The 17,125-nt window shown below is 37.7% G+C and overlaps 1 protein-coding gene across 3 annotated transcripts in view; it reads left to right on the forward strand.

The window, feature by feature from the left end:
- The window catches only part of PDE4B (phosphodiesterase 4B), a 340,358-nt gene that overhangs the window by 7,056 nt on the left and 316,177 nt on the right, over positions 1-17,125 (forward strand). Inside the window, exon 1 of one of the 3 annotated variants that reach the window (XM_070746089.1) lies at positions 9,004-9,185. The exons of 1 other annotated variant lie outside the window; for it this stretch is intronic. The gene's annotated coding sequence lies outside the window, so the exon portion shown is untranslated. Of the gene's footprint in view, positions 1-9,003; positions 9,186-9,569; positions 9,800-17,125 lie in introns of those variants that run through there. One more of the 3 variants, XM_070746090.1, reaches the window with a different exon arrangement.

A 17,125-nucleotide genomic window follows, 5' to 3' on the forward strand; every position in this document is an offset into this window, starting at 1 on the left:
GGCTCTTCTATGACTTGTGGACTTCAACTCCCAATCATGCTAGCTCAGGAATTCTGGGAGTTGAAGTCCACAAGTCACAGAAGAGCCAACGTTCCCTACCCCTGCACTGGAACAAGGCACTCCAGCTCTTCCCTACCAGCAGCACTTCCCTCCAGCCTTCTCCCAAAGCCCCACACCAGGAGGCTGAAGCAAATTCCCAAGTTGGAATTTCTGCCCCCCACCTCCCACCTGCACAAATAGACTCCAAAGTGGGAGACTCTCAGCAGCAACACAAATGTTCATTGCATATACCCAGCCCAGGGGCTATAGTTTGAGGACCCCTGATTTAGTGCAATATAAAAAATGCAAATAATTTTTCTGAGGACCACCAAAATTTTCTCACGGACCACCAGTTGGTGACCGCTGACCTATCCTGCTCCAGTTTACATGCCTCCTAGCTTGCTGTTAGATTAGGCGACTTTACTATATCGATCAAGTAATGTTCACCTTATTTTCTGATGCAATTTTGCTTGATGACATTTTTTATTTTACCAAAGGCGATTAGGCTTGATCTGTTTGAATGACAATTTAAGTTGCTCTTGCAGCATTTTTCACTACTTCCCACAAAGTGTTTGTAAGAGACCAGTATGGGGGGGTGGGGAGCTCCAAAGTAGAGAACAAAAAACCTCTTTAAATTCTATTTTGTGTGAGGCAATTAATATAACTGTTTGTTATTGCTAGGGACATAGAGAAAAGGGATTATAGAGCATATTTGCTAGACATTATTTTCCTTCCCCATGAGTCTACTGAAAAAAAAAGGAAGTATGAAGTTAATAAAATATGGCAAACTTGTAGCAGAGATACTTGCCTGAAGAGAGGAAAGGAATGATCTATTCTTTTGAGCCAGGGTTTTTCAACCTTGGCAAGCTGAAGATGGGTGAACTTTAGTTCCCAAAATTCCTCAGCCAGCTGAGAGATTCTGGGAGTTGAAGTCCATCCATCTTTAATTTTCCAAGGAGAAACACTGGGAAACACTGTTCTAAGTTGTGTAGTGCAAACTCAAAGGAAAAATAGAGCATTGCAACAAATTCTGTCTTAAACCCAATGAATCTTTTCCTGGAAATGGTTTGCAGCTTAGCCATGTCTTCTCAGGAAAAGAGAAATTGACAGGTGTTACATAAGTGCCACTCAAATTCTTAGTCAGTTTTTTTCCTTTGAATCCAAAGTTATGTAAAACCCAATCTTTACTTTATGGCTTGGCTTCTTTACTCTTTCACTGATCCAACTGGATCAGTGAACTGGACATTAATAAATGAATTTTCTCCCCCAAGTACTGACTTCCACTTCTAAGACTCTCAATTCTTAGATGAAAGCTTCCACATAGCACTGTGATAATGCCACCTTTCTCATCTCTGTTTATATGAGAGATATACAAAGATAGTCTTTTTTCTCCAAAATCACTTTACAAACTACATCAGAGGCAGGATGCTGCCTAAAAGAACATGTTAAAAATCCCTTGAAGCTATTGTGGTCCAAACATCTGTTTTTGCTAAGTTGTGTTTGAAGGGCCATAATTTCATTACAGTGAAGCTTCGGATTCAATAACCTTTGATATAATGTTGGCATAAATGTTCTTTCATAGGTGATAGTATTCTGGAAGAGAAATCAGTTAACAAAATCAACAGCAAAATTAGACAACTATTGTCTTTATTGCATGAGACACTGAATGTATTGGGAAAATGATCAACAGTCATCTGATCTAAAGCAAATGTATTGCGCAGCACTTGGCCTATTGTGGGCAATTCTTGTTATTATGCTTTGACATATATTATATAGAACCAGAAAAGATAAAGAAACAATCAATAATTAGCAAAAAATATCACAATTTTAGTGCAATTTTCTGATAATTGCCACTAATAATTCCATCCCAGGTTGAAAATACCCCCCCCCCAAAGTATGACTTGGCCTGTAGCAGTGTTTCTCAAATAGTGAGGCAGGCCCTCATGGGGGGGGGCATGGGGTGATGCTGAGGGTGCACATGACACCGGGTAACGTCCTTTTCTTTTTTTGCTGCAGAGAATAGGTATTTTTGCACCAAACAATAGCACATGGCACAGAGCAAGAGATATGAAGGGCAGATCACAAACCCTTAAGGGACACAATGGGAAAATATTTAACAGAGATGAAAATAAAGGAGGGCAGAGATGGAGATAATGAGACAAACATAAGGAGCCCCGCACCTGGGCACACCGGGTGCTGTCCACCAAGGATTCTATAATAACAGAATTGTTTTCACCAGCACTCAGGAGTTCACTGAATTGAGCTTTGTTTGATAGCAATGCTTGAGTGGTCAAGCTGGTGAATGTTAGTTGGTCTTCTTGCCCCTTCACTGACTGAGACACACATTGGTCAGTAACAATCTGTGATTCTCTGTTATACAAGAGGACAGGAGGTTGAGGAAGCCAAGGTAACATTTGGAGAACACTGGGTTTCCTTTTGCTTCTGACTCTTTTCTTTGACCTTCTGCATTTTCTTCATAGTATTCCTTGAAAAATAAACTAACCTTTGCTTTGATGTTCTCTTTATCAGCTGTTATTCTGTATTACTGCTTTGCATCTCTGCTACTTGGTGTTATTTGTCTGATTGTTTCTCTTGACTTTTAAAAAAATACATTTAATACATTGGATTGGCCATGCCCACCCAGTCACATGACCACCAAGCCACACACCCCAAGTCATGTCTACAGAACTGGTAGGCAAAATTTTTAGATTTCACCATTGTGCTGTAATATAGATTTAATTTATGGAATAAGTTAAAACTAAAGGGATTGGTGGTTATTGGCTTAGATGACACCGAAAGAGATTAGACAAATCAAAGTGGGATAAGATATAAGGATCAGAGGCATTGTTTGGCTTAGATGACACCGAAAGAGATTAGACAAATCAAAGTAAGATAAGATATAAGGATCAGAGGCATTGTATTTCTGAACACTAGATTTTAGAATATTCTTTGTGGGGGAATTTTTATTTGATGTTCAGTTTGTGGGCCTGGGGGACAATGGGTACTGTTTGAGAAAGGATAATGTCAAGATGGAATATTCCAAAGTTGGAGACAGTGTCTTTGAAAACTTCAACTGACATTTGTAGAACATATTAAATCTTATTTCAATGGCAAGAATATTACTCATTAATATTACTTTATCAAATACTGTGGTGAAATATACACAATCCATGCTGGCATACTAAACCAGCCAATTAAAGTATTATTATTCTCTGCTCACAACAAATTCTATCTAATGTACCCTGTTTTCCCTCAAACAAGACATCCCCTTATTTCATGGTTCAAAAAAATATAAGACAGGGTCTTATTTTTGGGGAAACATGGTAATAGTATAATATAAAATTATAAGCAAACTAAAAGCAAATAAATTATTTTTCAAATACTGTACATATTTAAAAGGTGACATCCTCAAATAAACATTCAGTTCATTGTATTTATCAACATATAAATTTACTTACTTATTTACTTATCAACAGAACTAATTAGCACTAATCTAAATGAGCATAACTTCCTGTTAATAGCATGACTTCCTGGATTGTAATTATGATTCAGTTTGTTTATTCACTGTTGTACATAACCCAGATAGCCACAGCAGGGTTTCACTTGGGACAATTAGTGAGAAACTGCCTCACAGCTTCCAAGTAAATTATTATAGAGACAAAAAAAAATGTTTGTAACTAGTTAAGAAGTTAATTCAGTGATTTTTCTACACTGTCATAATTTATTTGGCTTTTTACATCCATGTAATTGTAGATATAATCTCTCTCAAATTGAGTGACTACTTTTGAGTGCATGGACATATTCAGATTCTGTCGTTGTAATAATATGGAAGTGATTTGCGATTGACTTCTTCTCAAGTCTTGTGACTTCCTAGGTTTAACCCCTAATATTAAGATTTTCTGATGGTTTTCTGTTTTTAAGTATTAGCTCAATATGACCTATTATGGGATTTACCAATAAAATATAATCTAATCGGGCCTCTCCAGATTGGTGTAGCATATTATAAACTAAATTTTAGCTGAATTCAAAATGAACTCAGCATTTATTTCATTTCTTTTTTAAACCTATACCTATTATACTTTCTTAATTCATATCTAATGAAAGAAACTGAGGGCTTGGTTTTGAATAAGTGAGACCTAAAAGACGTCTGCCAATTTTATAACATTAAAAGATAAAATTAATTCATAGATTTTATAATAATATGCATGTGTTTTTAAAAATATTTTGTATTTTTCCGTGGGCATAGTTTGCTGTTGATAAATGCTTTAAGTACACATATAAATGAATTTTTGAAGTAGAATTATCTGGCTAAATCACACACATTTGTATATCATAATTACATTGGTAAAATGAGTGAAAGTTAGATTTCCTTGTTTTCATGCCAACATAAAACATCAGATTGATTATTCACATTTAACACCATGGTGTTTTCTAGTTATTCTGATGGCAGTAAATCTGGTGATAATTTGAAGTGTATAATCATATTGATTGGTTAGGGCTTAATAGGCAGTAATCAAGGGACCAGTATAAGAAAGTATTTTAGTATAATTATAATCTTTGATAATAACACAGAGTCAGGTTTCACATATGCACATAGAGAGAAAGACTTTGAAGTAAGAATCATGGTAAGTATCAAGGAGCATAACCCAATTAAGGGACTATAGTAGAGTTACATGATCTACAACCGCAAGATTATATACTCCCCTCTCTACAAACTTAGGCATGCTGCACAATTTCCTGCCCTCTCAGTTGTAAGTTTTATAATAAAAAGACAGGCAAAGTATTAAAAGAATATGCTTGGAATTTCATAAATTTGCATTGAGTTAATAATATTTAAAAGCAACAGAAAATCTAATGAATTTAAATTTTGCCCTAGCTCCCTTCTACTTCTTGATAGTGATTTACTCGGGGTTTGCCAGGCCAATAGGAAAAAGAAAACTTCTGTGCCTGGCACAAGTGCTTTTGTTGTGCCATTTGTCACTCTATGGATTCCCTTGCTTTAGCAATACCAACACACTAGGATGCAGCTACTGTCATTTCTGTTATGCATTTCTTCCAGGTCCAACTCTGCATCCAACCACAACATCTACCATTCAGATGACATAGCAGCTATCTCATCATAAACCTATATCACCCCAGTTTCATTTATATTCAGAATGCAAAAGGGGAAGAATGATGAACACTATAAAGAAAGAGTCCATTATGTAAGACAAATTAAAAAGAAAAGGAATTGATTGCTCTCTTTGCTGTATCAGCACCTCTAGGACTGATTGATTGAGTGATATCCCACCTTCGTTATTTTTTATAAATAACTCAAGGCAATGAACATACCTAATACTCCTTCCTCCTCTTATTTTCCACACAATAGCAGCTTTGTGAGGTGAGATGGCACCAATTTGGGAACAGCTTTCCAAGGACTGTACCTTTCTTCTTCTTCTTGAGCTGTAAAATAAGACAGATATTAGGCCAGTATAATATGATCCATATTACACCCAATCCCAATCCATCCAGAATAAAACTGCATTTGCTCTCCTGTGATACCGGAAAGCTTTTGAAAACTTTGTTTTGGTCTTAAACCAAGGCTGAAGGTATTTGTTATTTGTTTTATGGTCCTTGCTTGTAGATTATTTTTTTTTACTAGAACATGTTAGCCTGGGTTATCTGTTAATATAGTATTTTAGCTATAATTATGCTTCTTTCAATTTTATGTGCCATCCAGAGTTCACCAGAAATGATCAGCCAATAAATGTAAACAACAAACCAACCAACACCATAGTATTGGTATAGGTACACAGTACAGTATAGGTAGTATTGCATTTAAAGCAGAATCTGCTTTTAGTTTAGAAATCGAGATCTTACTGCACATTTTCTTCACTGCTGGGTGAAGTCAAGGTTGAATACTGCACACTGCAGATGGTTTCAACAGCTTTCCCTTAACTGGTTTTTTATTTCTTATTAAGATTGAACTGCATGTTCCTCTCAATGTATATGATGCAGCTACATCTTTGTTTTTGTCTTTTATTACTTAAAGTCACAGAAAGGGATTTGAAGTATATTGATAAAATAATCTTTTCACCCCAACAGTTGGGAGCATACAATTGCTTTCATACTGTATGAAGCAATGCACAGTAAAGGGAAAAATATTTTTCAACTCTGATCAGTATTGTTTTAGAAATACTCTCCCTTCATAATTATGAGACTTAAAAATTCTACACTTCATGGGACTGGGATGAGTAAAAGCAGGCCACCATTAAAAGGCCACCAGGGTTCTATACACATATCTCCCATATGTAATTCTGGTTAGTTGGAAAGAGTCAACTAATATCATAAAATAAACACTAAGTATGAATCTGTGGCATGACATGGAAAATGAAGATATTTAAAAGATTTTCTTGCTCTTACAATATTAGATTTGGCCACTGAAACTAAATAGAGGTTACTAAATGTGAAGAAATTCAAGACCAGCAAAGAGGAGAATAAATATTTAAATGACTAAATATACATAATCAATCAAACAAACAATATTGATTTAATTGGAATAGGACAAACAGACAGAATATAAAGCTGGCAATGTCTATTTGTTATTACCTATTACTAGCTCTCATCCTAAATGAATTAGCAGTTGATTTTCAATATTTTCAATAGTTCCTGGCTAGCAACAGTGCAGGAAATTGTTTTGCTTGTAGTTTTTCCAATATAACTTGATTGGCTAACACATAATATAGAATATTGAATTAGATAGAATATAGAAACAGCATGAATGTTTTTCAATTATTGTTTTTATGGTGCAGCAATAATAGGAGATGGGGCCAAAAGTGATATTATGATGAGTGTACATGTGCTCCTTTCTGATTTCATTACTATAGGAAGACCTGCTGACTGCTTGGTTTAAATAGCTGCCCCAGGATTTGTACCAAGACTGTATGCAGCCAGGGCTTGGTGATAGGATTGGAAATATGTACTGTTTAGTTGACTTCCTCAGATTAAAATATTGTAAATCATTATTTTTTAATTCCCAGTAAATCATATTACTTGTGATAGTACTTTTAACATCTCTTGACTAGATACCATAAAAATATAGAAATAGAGCCGCCTCACCATGCATAAAGCATCACTGCCCAGTTGCTCTAAATATGATTTGATAAATGCATCTAAATTTGATGATAAATAAATAAATCACTTTATCAGAAAACAAAAAAGAAAGTTAGTTCTCGTCATCACTTCTACCTTCCTCATGGTCTCATCCACCAAAGTTTGCCTTTGAGATGTCATATTTCTTAAAGCACTGGACAGAAACTTCCCTTTGGTTTTTAATTTTTTTTAAAACCAAAAGGTTGAAGCCTAGATATGAAGCCTAGATCAACCTGGAGTTTTCTTGTAAATAAATAGCAATAGCACTTAGAATTATATACTGCTTCACAGTGCTTTACAGACATCTCTAAGCAGTTTGCAGAGTCAGCATATTGCCTCTAACAATCTGGGTCCTCATTTTACCACCCTCGTAAGGATGAAAGGCTGAGTCAACCTTGAGCAGGTGAGACTTGAACTGCTGATAGTTAGCAGAATTAGACTGCAATACCTCATTCTAACCACTGCGCCAACATAGCTCAGTAAATAAATGTAATTTTGATAGTTGGCACTTCACTTTGCAATATCTTTTTGAAATCAGATCTATGTAAGACCCTTATGTAATTGGAACCATGCTTGATTTTATTCCAAAATGATACTACAAATAATCTGTGTCACTGATAAACGTCCCTAGTTCTTTGTGTACATTGATAAAAACTGAATTAGATCTTGCTTTTACATAATTCACAAGCATAATTTACCTTTAATATAAGCATAAAACTTAGAATATGGATTTAAAAAACAACAACACCCTGATAACCGAATTTTACCCCAGGATTGATAGAATAGTTGAAAGATGAATTTCCCCACAAAAAATATTTTTCTTCCTGGAAATTTAAATTTGTATCTCCAATTATAAAATTCATGTGATTCTTTATCAAACGAAAGCCCTAAGAATAATAGTTGTTTAATGGGGTAAAAAACCCCACAAGGAATATTCATATTTCCCACCCAACAGCAGGATTTTATTCATTAGAAATATTTTGTCTCGGCATTTGTATTGAAAAATGTCTCAAGTGTATCTTATCAAAATATAACATTAAGTGAATTCATATTACATCAGATATGCAATTAGGAAATAATCTGCTTTCAATCCCATAGCCTAGCCAGGGCCATAAAACAGTGTTTTCATATTTTAAAAAAGGGGTCTGCAGATGCTCTTCAGATGATACTCTAAAAGAAGCCCAGTGCAACACTGTTTCATTGTGATAAATCACAGAAGACCTGGGAAATCTCAATGCTATTGCTCATATTATCTGCGGGGGCTTTTTATAGAAAAGCAACAGCACTTTCAAATGTGGAGAAATTCTTTTTAAAAAAAAAAAACACTACACCAAACATCTGTTTAGCCCAATGTGGCTAGATGTTAATACTGGATAGCATCATAAAAGGGCCTATTTTATAGCTTCCTTTGTGCCATGGTGAAATTCAGGCTCGTTAAGAAGAGTGGGAAGAGTGGGGGGGGGGGTGGTGGTGGAAAAGAGACTGGTGGGGATCGTTTCTTTTACACTGATCTCCAAGGTTAATCTTTTCATCCCCCCCCCCCCTTTACACGCACACACACACACAGAGTCCCCAAGAGATTAATATTCTTTATTTCCCCACCTCTCCATTCCCCAGAGATTTATGCCGCCTTCCCATTAACTAGGGCATCTGGCGTGGGGTCTGTTTACGCATGGAGTTGCCTGGGTTAGCTGGGCAGCATCGACAGGTGGTGGCCCGCGTTCTCGTTCTCTCTCTCTCTCTCACACACACACACAAACACACACACAACACGAGAGAGAGGACGCACGCACGCTCTCTCTCTCTCTCACACACACACTTAGTCAAAGCAACATTGTAATTCAGAGCAGCAGGCGCAGCTCCCGGCTGCCTGCCTGCTACTGCAGGCGGAAAGGCGCTGAGGGGAACAGGCAGCTACAGGTTGGACGAGAGCCGCAGTCAGGGGAAGGAAAAGAAAGCCCATTCGTGGCCGGCGCCTCCTTTGGGTGAAGAAGAACAAACGGCTATCGGCGAAGGTAAGCGCTCCCCCAAGGGTCGGGGCCGGGGGTGGGGTGGGGAGGACGTCGGGCGTCCGTCTTTGAGGGAAAGCAACGTCGCGGGGTCCCCTCCTCACTTCGCCTTCGTCCACTGAGGCAATGGCCGCGTGGTGGGTCCTGGAATAACCAGCGATGGAGAGGAAAGAGGAGGGGGGAAAAAAATAACCTCAGGTGGGGGGGAAATGGCCAGCGCGCGTTTAGGTCACAAAACGCGGTCTTAAAAAAGGGAGTGCGCGCGGGCGCATGTTTGTGTGAATCCTCCCCACCAAAAAAAAAAAGTGACCGGTTTTGTTTGTTAACGAATCCGGTGAAAGGGAGAGACACAAAATGCCTCCCCAGTCCGCGCGGGAAACGTGCCTCGGCGGCTGGAACGGCTCGTGCCTTCTCCTCTCCCCACCTGAGCTAATCTGGCCGAGCGGCAGATTGAAAAACTCACTTCGCCTTTTCCAGCGGCCCCGGCAGGAAGAAGATCTCGGGTGAACTTTGGGGCGTCGAGGCGGCTCTTCCCGCGCCCCCCCCCCTTTCTCTTCCACGGATCCTCTGAGAACAAGGGGAGGAGGTGGTGGTGGTTGCCTTTTCCAGGCGCTTGACAGGTGGGGCGAAACGTTTTTTAAAAAAATTCAAGCGCGGGTTGGAAAGGGAAAGAAGGGGACCTCGGAAAAGGGAAGGTGGAGGCGAACGGTGAAGTTCTACCGGGAAGGGAAACAAACTCTTACTGAGGAAAGAATTTTTTTAAAAAAATTATACTTTATTTTTTTAATTTGTTTTGTCCAATACACAATAATACACAATGAGGGTTATACTGTAGAGGATATAATCAGGTAGAATGTATTAAATGGGGAATAGAGGAGAAAATAAAGGAGTGAAATATAACTATGAGAGAATAGCAGAAAAAGATATAGGAATAGAAGAGAAGATATATGAGATATAGGAAAGACAACAGGACAAGGGGACAGTAGGCACTCTGGTGCACTTATGCATTTATGCTCTATCTATGGGCATAAATATGGGCATGAGGGCATTTATGTTCTATCTATGGGAGTGCAATAATTATTTTATTATTGAATAAAGATGGATTAAATTATTATTTTTAGAAAAAAAACCCTCCAATCTGGTGTTTTACCTATATTTTGTGCAGGAGAAATGGGGTGCAAATAGCTGGAGAACTGTGACATTGCTAGTTAATATATTGTAGATTACCATAACAGATGTTGCAGATTTTATTTTTATTTTAATTCTGGTTTTACTGTATCCATTTATAAACAGCATATATATATATATGGACACACAGTATCCATGCAGTATCCATGTATATAGATGAGTGAACTTAGTTTAGACTTTGAGCTGGAGACAAATATATATTTATAGATATCATGGAATGGATCTTACTTTTGAGAGTTTCAGTTTTTGCATTTGTATAATTTTATTACATAGCAATAGTCATATTTTCCTCACAATAATACACTATGACTCTATTTTGTGTTTGGTTCGAATAGAACCAGAAAACTATTCAATAGTTAACATCTTCTTTAACTTTTCTATCCTTCTGCTAATAGAAGTTTATAATTGAAAGATATCACATTGGTTTGGTCATTGCCTCCAGCAATGTTTAGGGAAATAGAATATGGTATATGGCCCCAAATTATTCTCTATTTTTATATTGGCTTTCTTTTTTTCCTCTTCATTTTATTGTATAATAAATACTGTTTCCCCCCCATTGTTGTGGATCTTGTTATATAAACAAAATCTAGCTGACTCTTTCATTTTTTGCACAATGTGAAATATCCTTTGGTTGTAAGAAACAGTTGGAGATTTATATCTGCTGATTTATTAGGTATACAATTTTATATGTATAATTACTGTGTGTGTGTGATTGGTTCATGGCGGGGGCAGTCAATTGAATTTGATCAATTAGAATTTGGATCAATTCAATAGATGTTTTTTTTAGAATAGAATAGAATAGAATTTTTATTGGCCAAGTGTGATTGGACACACAAGGAATTTGTCTTGGTGCAGATGCTCTCAGTGTACATAAAAGAAAAATATACATTTGTCAAGAATCATGTGGTACAACACTTAATGATTTGTCATAGGGGTCAAACAAGCAATGAAGAAACAATCAATATTAATAAAAATCTTAGGATACAAGCAACAAGTTACAGTCATACAGTCCTAAGTGGGAGGAAAAGGATAGGAATGATGAGAAAAACTAGTAGAATAGAAGTGCAGATTTATTAAAAAGTCTGACAGTGTTGAGGGAATTATTTGTTTAGTAGAGTGATGGCGTTCGGGGGAAAACTGTTTTTGTGTCTAGTTGTCTTGGTGTGCAGTGCTCTGTAGCAACGTTTTTCTTCCTAAACAAGAATAATGAGGTGTGATCAACTAAATTACTGACTAATAATAGTTGTACAGATAATTGGAACTATTATTGGATCTTTGCTAAAAATTAATACACCTCAGAATGTTAATGGAACTATAGTAAATTTATACTTTCTAAACTATTACCACACAAATTCAAATACACATCATTTGAAAATCTCCAAATACACCATATCCCAAACTATTAAATTATAGGAATTATTTTTATATTAGGTAACAAGTTAGCATAGATTAAATCTACTCCATTGATTTTTATGAAAAAAGTCAAGTCCCACTGTATACTGTAAGTTGGATGTAAACCACTCCAAACTTGACTGCAGAAAATATGACCTGGAATGCACTACCTGACTCTGTGGTTTCTTCCCCCAACCCCAAAAACTTTAACCTTAGGCTGACCTCACCCCATTCCTAAGAGGTGTGTAAGGGGCAGGCATAAGTGCACCACTGTACCTACTGTCACTGTCTTACTATCCTATAGTCTTCATTTATCTCTACTTGTTATTTTTTATTTTTTACTTTTGTCACAAGCCTTTGTTCATTGTGAACCGTGGATTTTCTCACTTCATCTTTACAGGCTTGGTCTATTTGCTGATTTCCCCCTATTTCTAGTTTTTATATTTGTTCTTTTTGTCTTTCAATTTTTTTTTCTTCCTTGGGGTTGTGCTAGACTGGGCTTTTACAATCTCACTTTTCAATAATTTCCCAAGCTTCTTGAGTTGTTTTCCTCTTGAGGATTCTCATCTATGAAATCCTTCCTAAGCTCTCTCTAAATTTATTGAAATTAGCTCTCTTAAAGTCCAAGATTCTAGTTTGACATTGTTCTACTATTTTGTGCTTGCATAATGTTGAATTCCAATATTGCATGATCCTTTACCCCCAAGGTTTCCTGTAGCTTCAAAACTTTCTTTCATTTTATCTCTGTTAGTGAGAATTAAGTCCAATAATGGTAATCTCCTTGTTCCCTTCTCTACTTTTTGGGAAACTAGTTGTCTGCTAGGTTTGTTAGGAACCTGTTGGATCTTCCACTTGGTGCAGAGTTTGTCTCTCGGTTGATGTCAGGGTAGTTAAAATTCCTCATTACTATTGTGATGTGCTTCTTACATACCTTAGCTAGCTGACTAGCAAAAAGTTCATCTACTTCATCTGTTTGGTTGGGTGGCTTATAGTATAGACCAGGGGTAGGCAAAGTTGGCTCTTCTGTGACATGTGGACTTCAACTCCCAGAATTCCTGAACTAGCATGGAGAGCCAACTTTGCCTACTCCTGGTATGGCAATGTCATCCCCTCCCTTTAAAATTGACCCAAATGCAGTCAAGATAATTTTCATTATTGTTGTGCTCTATTTCTGTAGATACATGTTTTAATAAATTCCCCCTGACCCATTATAAATATAGTTAGGATGAGGTTATCGGTAACCAGTATCTCTTTTCAATTTCCTGGCGGTTTCTTTAAAACCTGCCTTATTTTTAAATGTAATGTACTATTGAGATATTTATTTTCCTTTTCCTGTTGTCTTTTCTTCAGACAATATGCTCCAAGGTGCTGGATTCAGATTTTGTCATGTTTGATAGATTGAAATCAATAGAATGAATTGATTTTGATTATGTTAAATCACACTGTTTTTTGGATGTCTTTTCGAAACATAATAGAAAGCTTAAACTTACAGAATGGTCAGGTTATTTCAGCAATACTAATAAAGGACTATATAGAACTTATTAAGGTGGGAAAAGATGAAAAGAGGGAAAATGTTATTTTAAAGGAGGCTGTTGTACTTCTGCATATATACATATTGTTGCATTCTAACTTGTTCACTTAAACTGTGTGTGTGTGTGTGTGTATGCACACACACACAAACACAAATACACACACATGTACATATGTATGAACATACATAAATATACATGTGTATATGTGTGTGTGTGTATGTCTGTGTTGTGTGCGTGTGCTCTGTGTGTGTATACACACACACAACACACACAGACATACACTCACTCTCTCACACACACACATATATACACATGTACATGTGTATGTATAACACATGTATGTTTATGTACATATGTTCATTGCTTTGGCATTCTTCGGTCTTGAAAGATGGACTCCCCAGAGCCGAGGCCTGGGTAGGTTAGTATGGAGGATAGACTGTTACCCAAGCAGCAGATCCCTCCTCTCCACATCTCTGAAATATTCCAATGGAATGACAAAAGCCAATACGATTGGTTCCAGCTACGTCACAGGAGTTATCAGAATATGGCTGTACACAGTCACAAACTGCTTCCAGGCCTCTGGTTCCAGATTTTGTCTCCTGAAGCCTTTTCCATTGAATAGAAACATAAAAACATAGAAGTCTGATGGCAGAAAAATGTCACGCTGAGAATTGCCAGCCAACAGAGACTTTCCTTAGTTAAAGTGTTGCTGTGTTTCTTTATTTGCTCTGATCACACCCCCTCTTACATCACTCCCACAATCCTTATCTTTCTCTGTTTCCTATATATATATCCGCTTGCTTATGTGAGCGAGCACATTCTAATCTAACCTTCTTGTGTGCTTGTAGCCATGTTTTTGTTAGAAGCTGCTTGATAAAGCGCAGCTGGCTCAATGAACTTTTTCTGTTTATAAAATAAAGTTTGTTTTCACTATGGTGCCTGCCTGCTGAAGTCCTGCTTTAAAATCCATCCCCAACATGGTACGCCGAGAGATGGTTCGTTTATTTTTATTTTTAATTTAATCAGGCTGATATGCCTGCTAAGACACGGCGGCAGCAAGCTTTTGATTTTTCTTCTTCTGAACTTCAAAGCATCATGCCGACTCCGTCTGAACATCTGCCGGGCCTCGCTCAAAGTAATTTTTCAACTCAGCAGACATCCATCGAACAGATAAGTGAAGTTACTAACTTGCTTAGTTTAACTGAGCCTGTAAATCAAATAGGTGAAGCAAGGGCAATTAGCACACATTTTCAGGCAGAGATAGCTGTAAATCCTAGTTTACCGGAACAGCTAGGAGCGAAGCCAAAAGTTAAATTTCAACAAAGTTTCATGTCTAAGCCAACTTTATATGAGAGCAACCTTTTAGACGATGACATAAATATTCAAATTACTAAGTCCTTGGCAGATGATTTAAAGCATGATATTGCTGCAATACAAAAATGTTTATTAGATTTGAAACTGGATAAAGAGTCAAAAGATCTTAGCCAGTCTGAACAGGATCTTGCCCATTTCTACAGCTCTCAACTTATTGTCAATGAAAGGAAACTGAGCCGGATAAGAAGTGCACAAGTAGAATACTGTGAAGGGAAAATACATGACTCATTAAAATTGAAAAATATGGTCTCTGTTCCAAGACAGTTTGTTGAGGCCACGCATTTACCAGCATTCAAGGAACTAGATGCAGCACCACCCAGTGGCCAAATTGAGAAAACACCCAGTTTAACTTTTCCTCTGGGATTTGGCTCAATTCCAAGCCAGATCCAAAATGCGCCACCTGGTGGACAACTTAAGCAACTGCATCAAAATGTTGTTTTATCGCCAGAGAATTCAGGAGCGCCATCTAGTGACCGTTTAAAGCAATATAAGTTACCAGATGATCGGAGAAATGTTGAATCGGCGCAAATTCCACTTCAACCAGCTCAGCCATTATTGGCACCACGCCCTCAACTGCAACAACAGATGCCGGCTGCATTTCCAAGACAATTCTCTACCTTGTCACCATTGCAAGGTGAGTCTCAACTTCAAAATAATGGGCGAAATTATAAGACGTGGTTACACCAGATCACGCTGATATTAGCTGCAGAAGGGGTTGACACCATTGTATTCAACCCACCAAACAGACTCTGGACACAAGAAGAAAGAGCCTTAGATAGAAGAGCGACCATTTTGATTCTCATGTCTTTAGTTACAGATTTATCTATCAGATTCTCTCTTGCCAATACTGCAAACGCCGTAATTACCGCGCTCGATGAACTGTACCGTCCTATCTCTCCTGAGGGCACATGCCTGTTGTTCACTGATTTTTTTAATGCGAAATTACAACCTGGAGAGAAAATTGCTCCACACTTGTCGAAGCTCTTGGCGATGCAGAAGGAATTGATCAAAAGAGGATACAATATTGACCATATACAAATGACTACTGCAATCCTCACGTCGTTAAATGAGGACTGGAAAGAAGCTATCACGAAGTGTCTTAGTATACCCATACCTCAACGCACTACAACCAGAGTTTGCCAAATGTTGACCGAAGAAGAAATCATTATGGAACGAATGCGGAAACCCAGATTCACTACTATTAGATCTCCAGTGAGTCGTGGTTACCAACAAAGGAGTAACCAGTCAACAAGATCAGATTTTCAACGCTCTCAATCTGCTGATCCACAACGCTCTCAATATCCTGCCCAGATTAGAGGAAGACGTTCCACAGGCAGTAGACGCAGAGGTTCCAGTACCTATAGGTCAGCTCAACGAGGTTCCGGAAGCGAATCACAATTAAAAATCAATACTGTGCTTCAGAAAAACGTTCCTGACTTAAATTGTGAGTACAACACAAAACGTTTATGGACTATAGATAGTGGAGCTGCTTTTCATATTACTCACCAAAAAGAACTTTTTACGGAATTACGTGAATCTGACATTAAGGAGGTGTATGGATTCTCGAAAAACTTATCCCGAGTCGAAGGAGAAGGAACAATCTACATAAATGAACTGGACCAGACGATTCCACGCGTTCTCTACATTCCAAATTCTGAAAGCAACATACTCAGCCTTCATCGCCTAAACAAAGACTTAGGCTACAAAGCAATGCTATTGAACTCTGATATCCACATGATTAGAAATGGCACTGTTGTCGCACATGCCATTCCGATTGGTGGTGTTTTCTACCTCAAGCCGAACTTTCATTCATTGGTAGATGTAAGTATGAGCGTTCCAAAACATGAAAGCGCAGGCCCAGAGAGAAAACCTGCTGCTATTATAAAATCAGAGGCTCATAAAGCCAATGAATCACAAGATGTTCCGCATAATGTTGCAAATGCTAAACCTTTACTAAAAAATAAACCTTTTCATTCTAGGTGCATCCACCGTTGGCATCGACGTTTGGGCCATGCTTCCTATGATGTATTATCTAAGATGCCTGAGTGCGTGAACGGTTTCAAAGTTGATAGTAATTGTCCTATTTATCTTGATTGTTTTGTTTGTAATAAATCTAAATCAAAGGCTGCCCCCATTGCTAAACATGCCCTTCGTTTGTCTTCACGCATTTTCGATTTGGTTCATACCGACATTGTCGGTCCATTTCGGCCTACTAGGGGTAACAATAAGTATTTTTTAACAATTGTTGATAGTTTTTCTAGATATGGCTTTGTGTATCTAATGAAACAGAAATCAGAGACGTTTCAGATCTTTACAGACTTTGCTGCAAAGGTCTTCAATCAATTCGGTGTCCGTATTAGAAGAATCCAAAGTGATCGTGGTGGTGAGTTTATGTCTCAGCGATTCCAGAACTGGATGAGACGCAAAGGAATACGGCACCAAGCTTCAGCACCTTACACT

Source organism: Erythrolamprus reginae, chromosome 3, assembly GCF_031021105.1.
Source record: "Erythrolamprus reginae isolate rEryReg1 chromosome 3, rEryReg1.hap1, whole genome shotgun sequence".
Classification (NCBI taxonomy): Eukaryota; Metazoa; Chordata; class Lepidosauria; order Squamata; family Dipsadidae; genus Erythrolamprus; species Erythrolamprus reginae.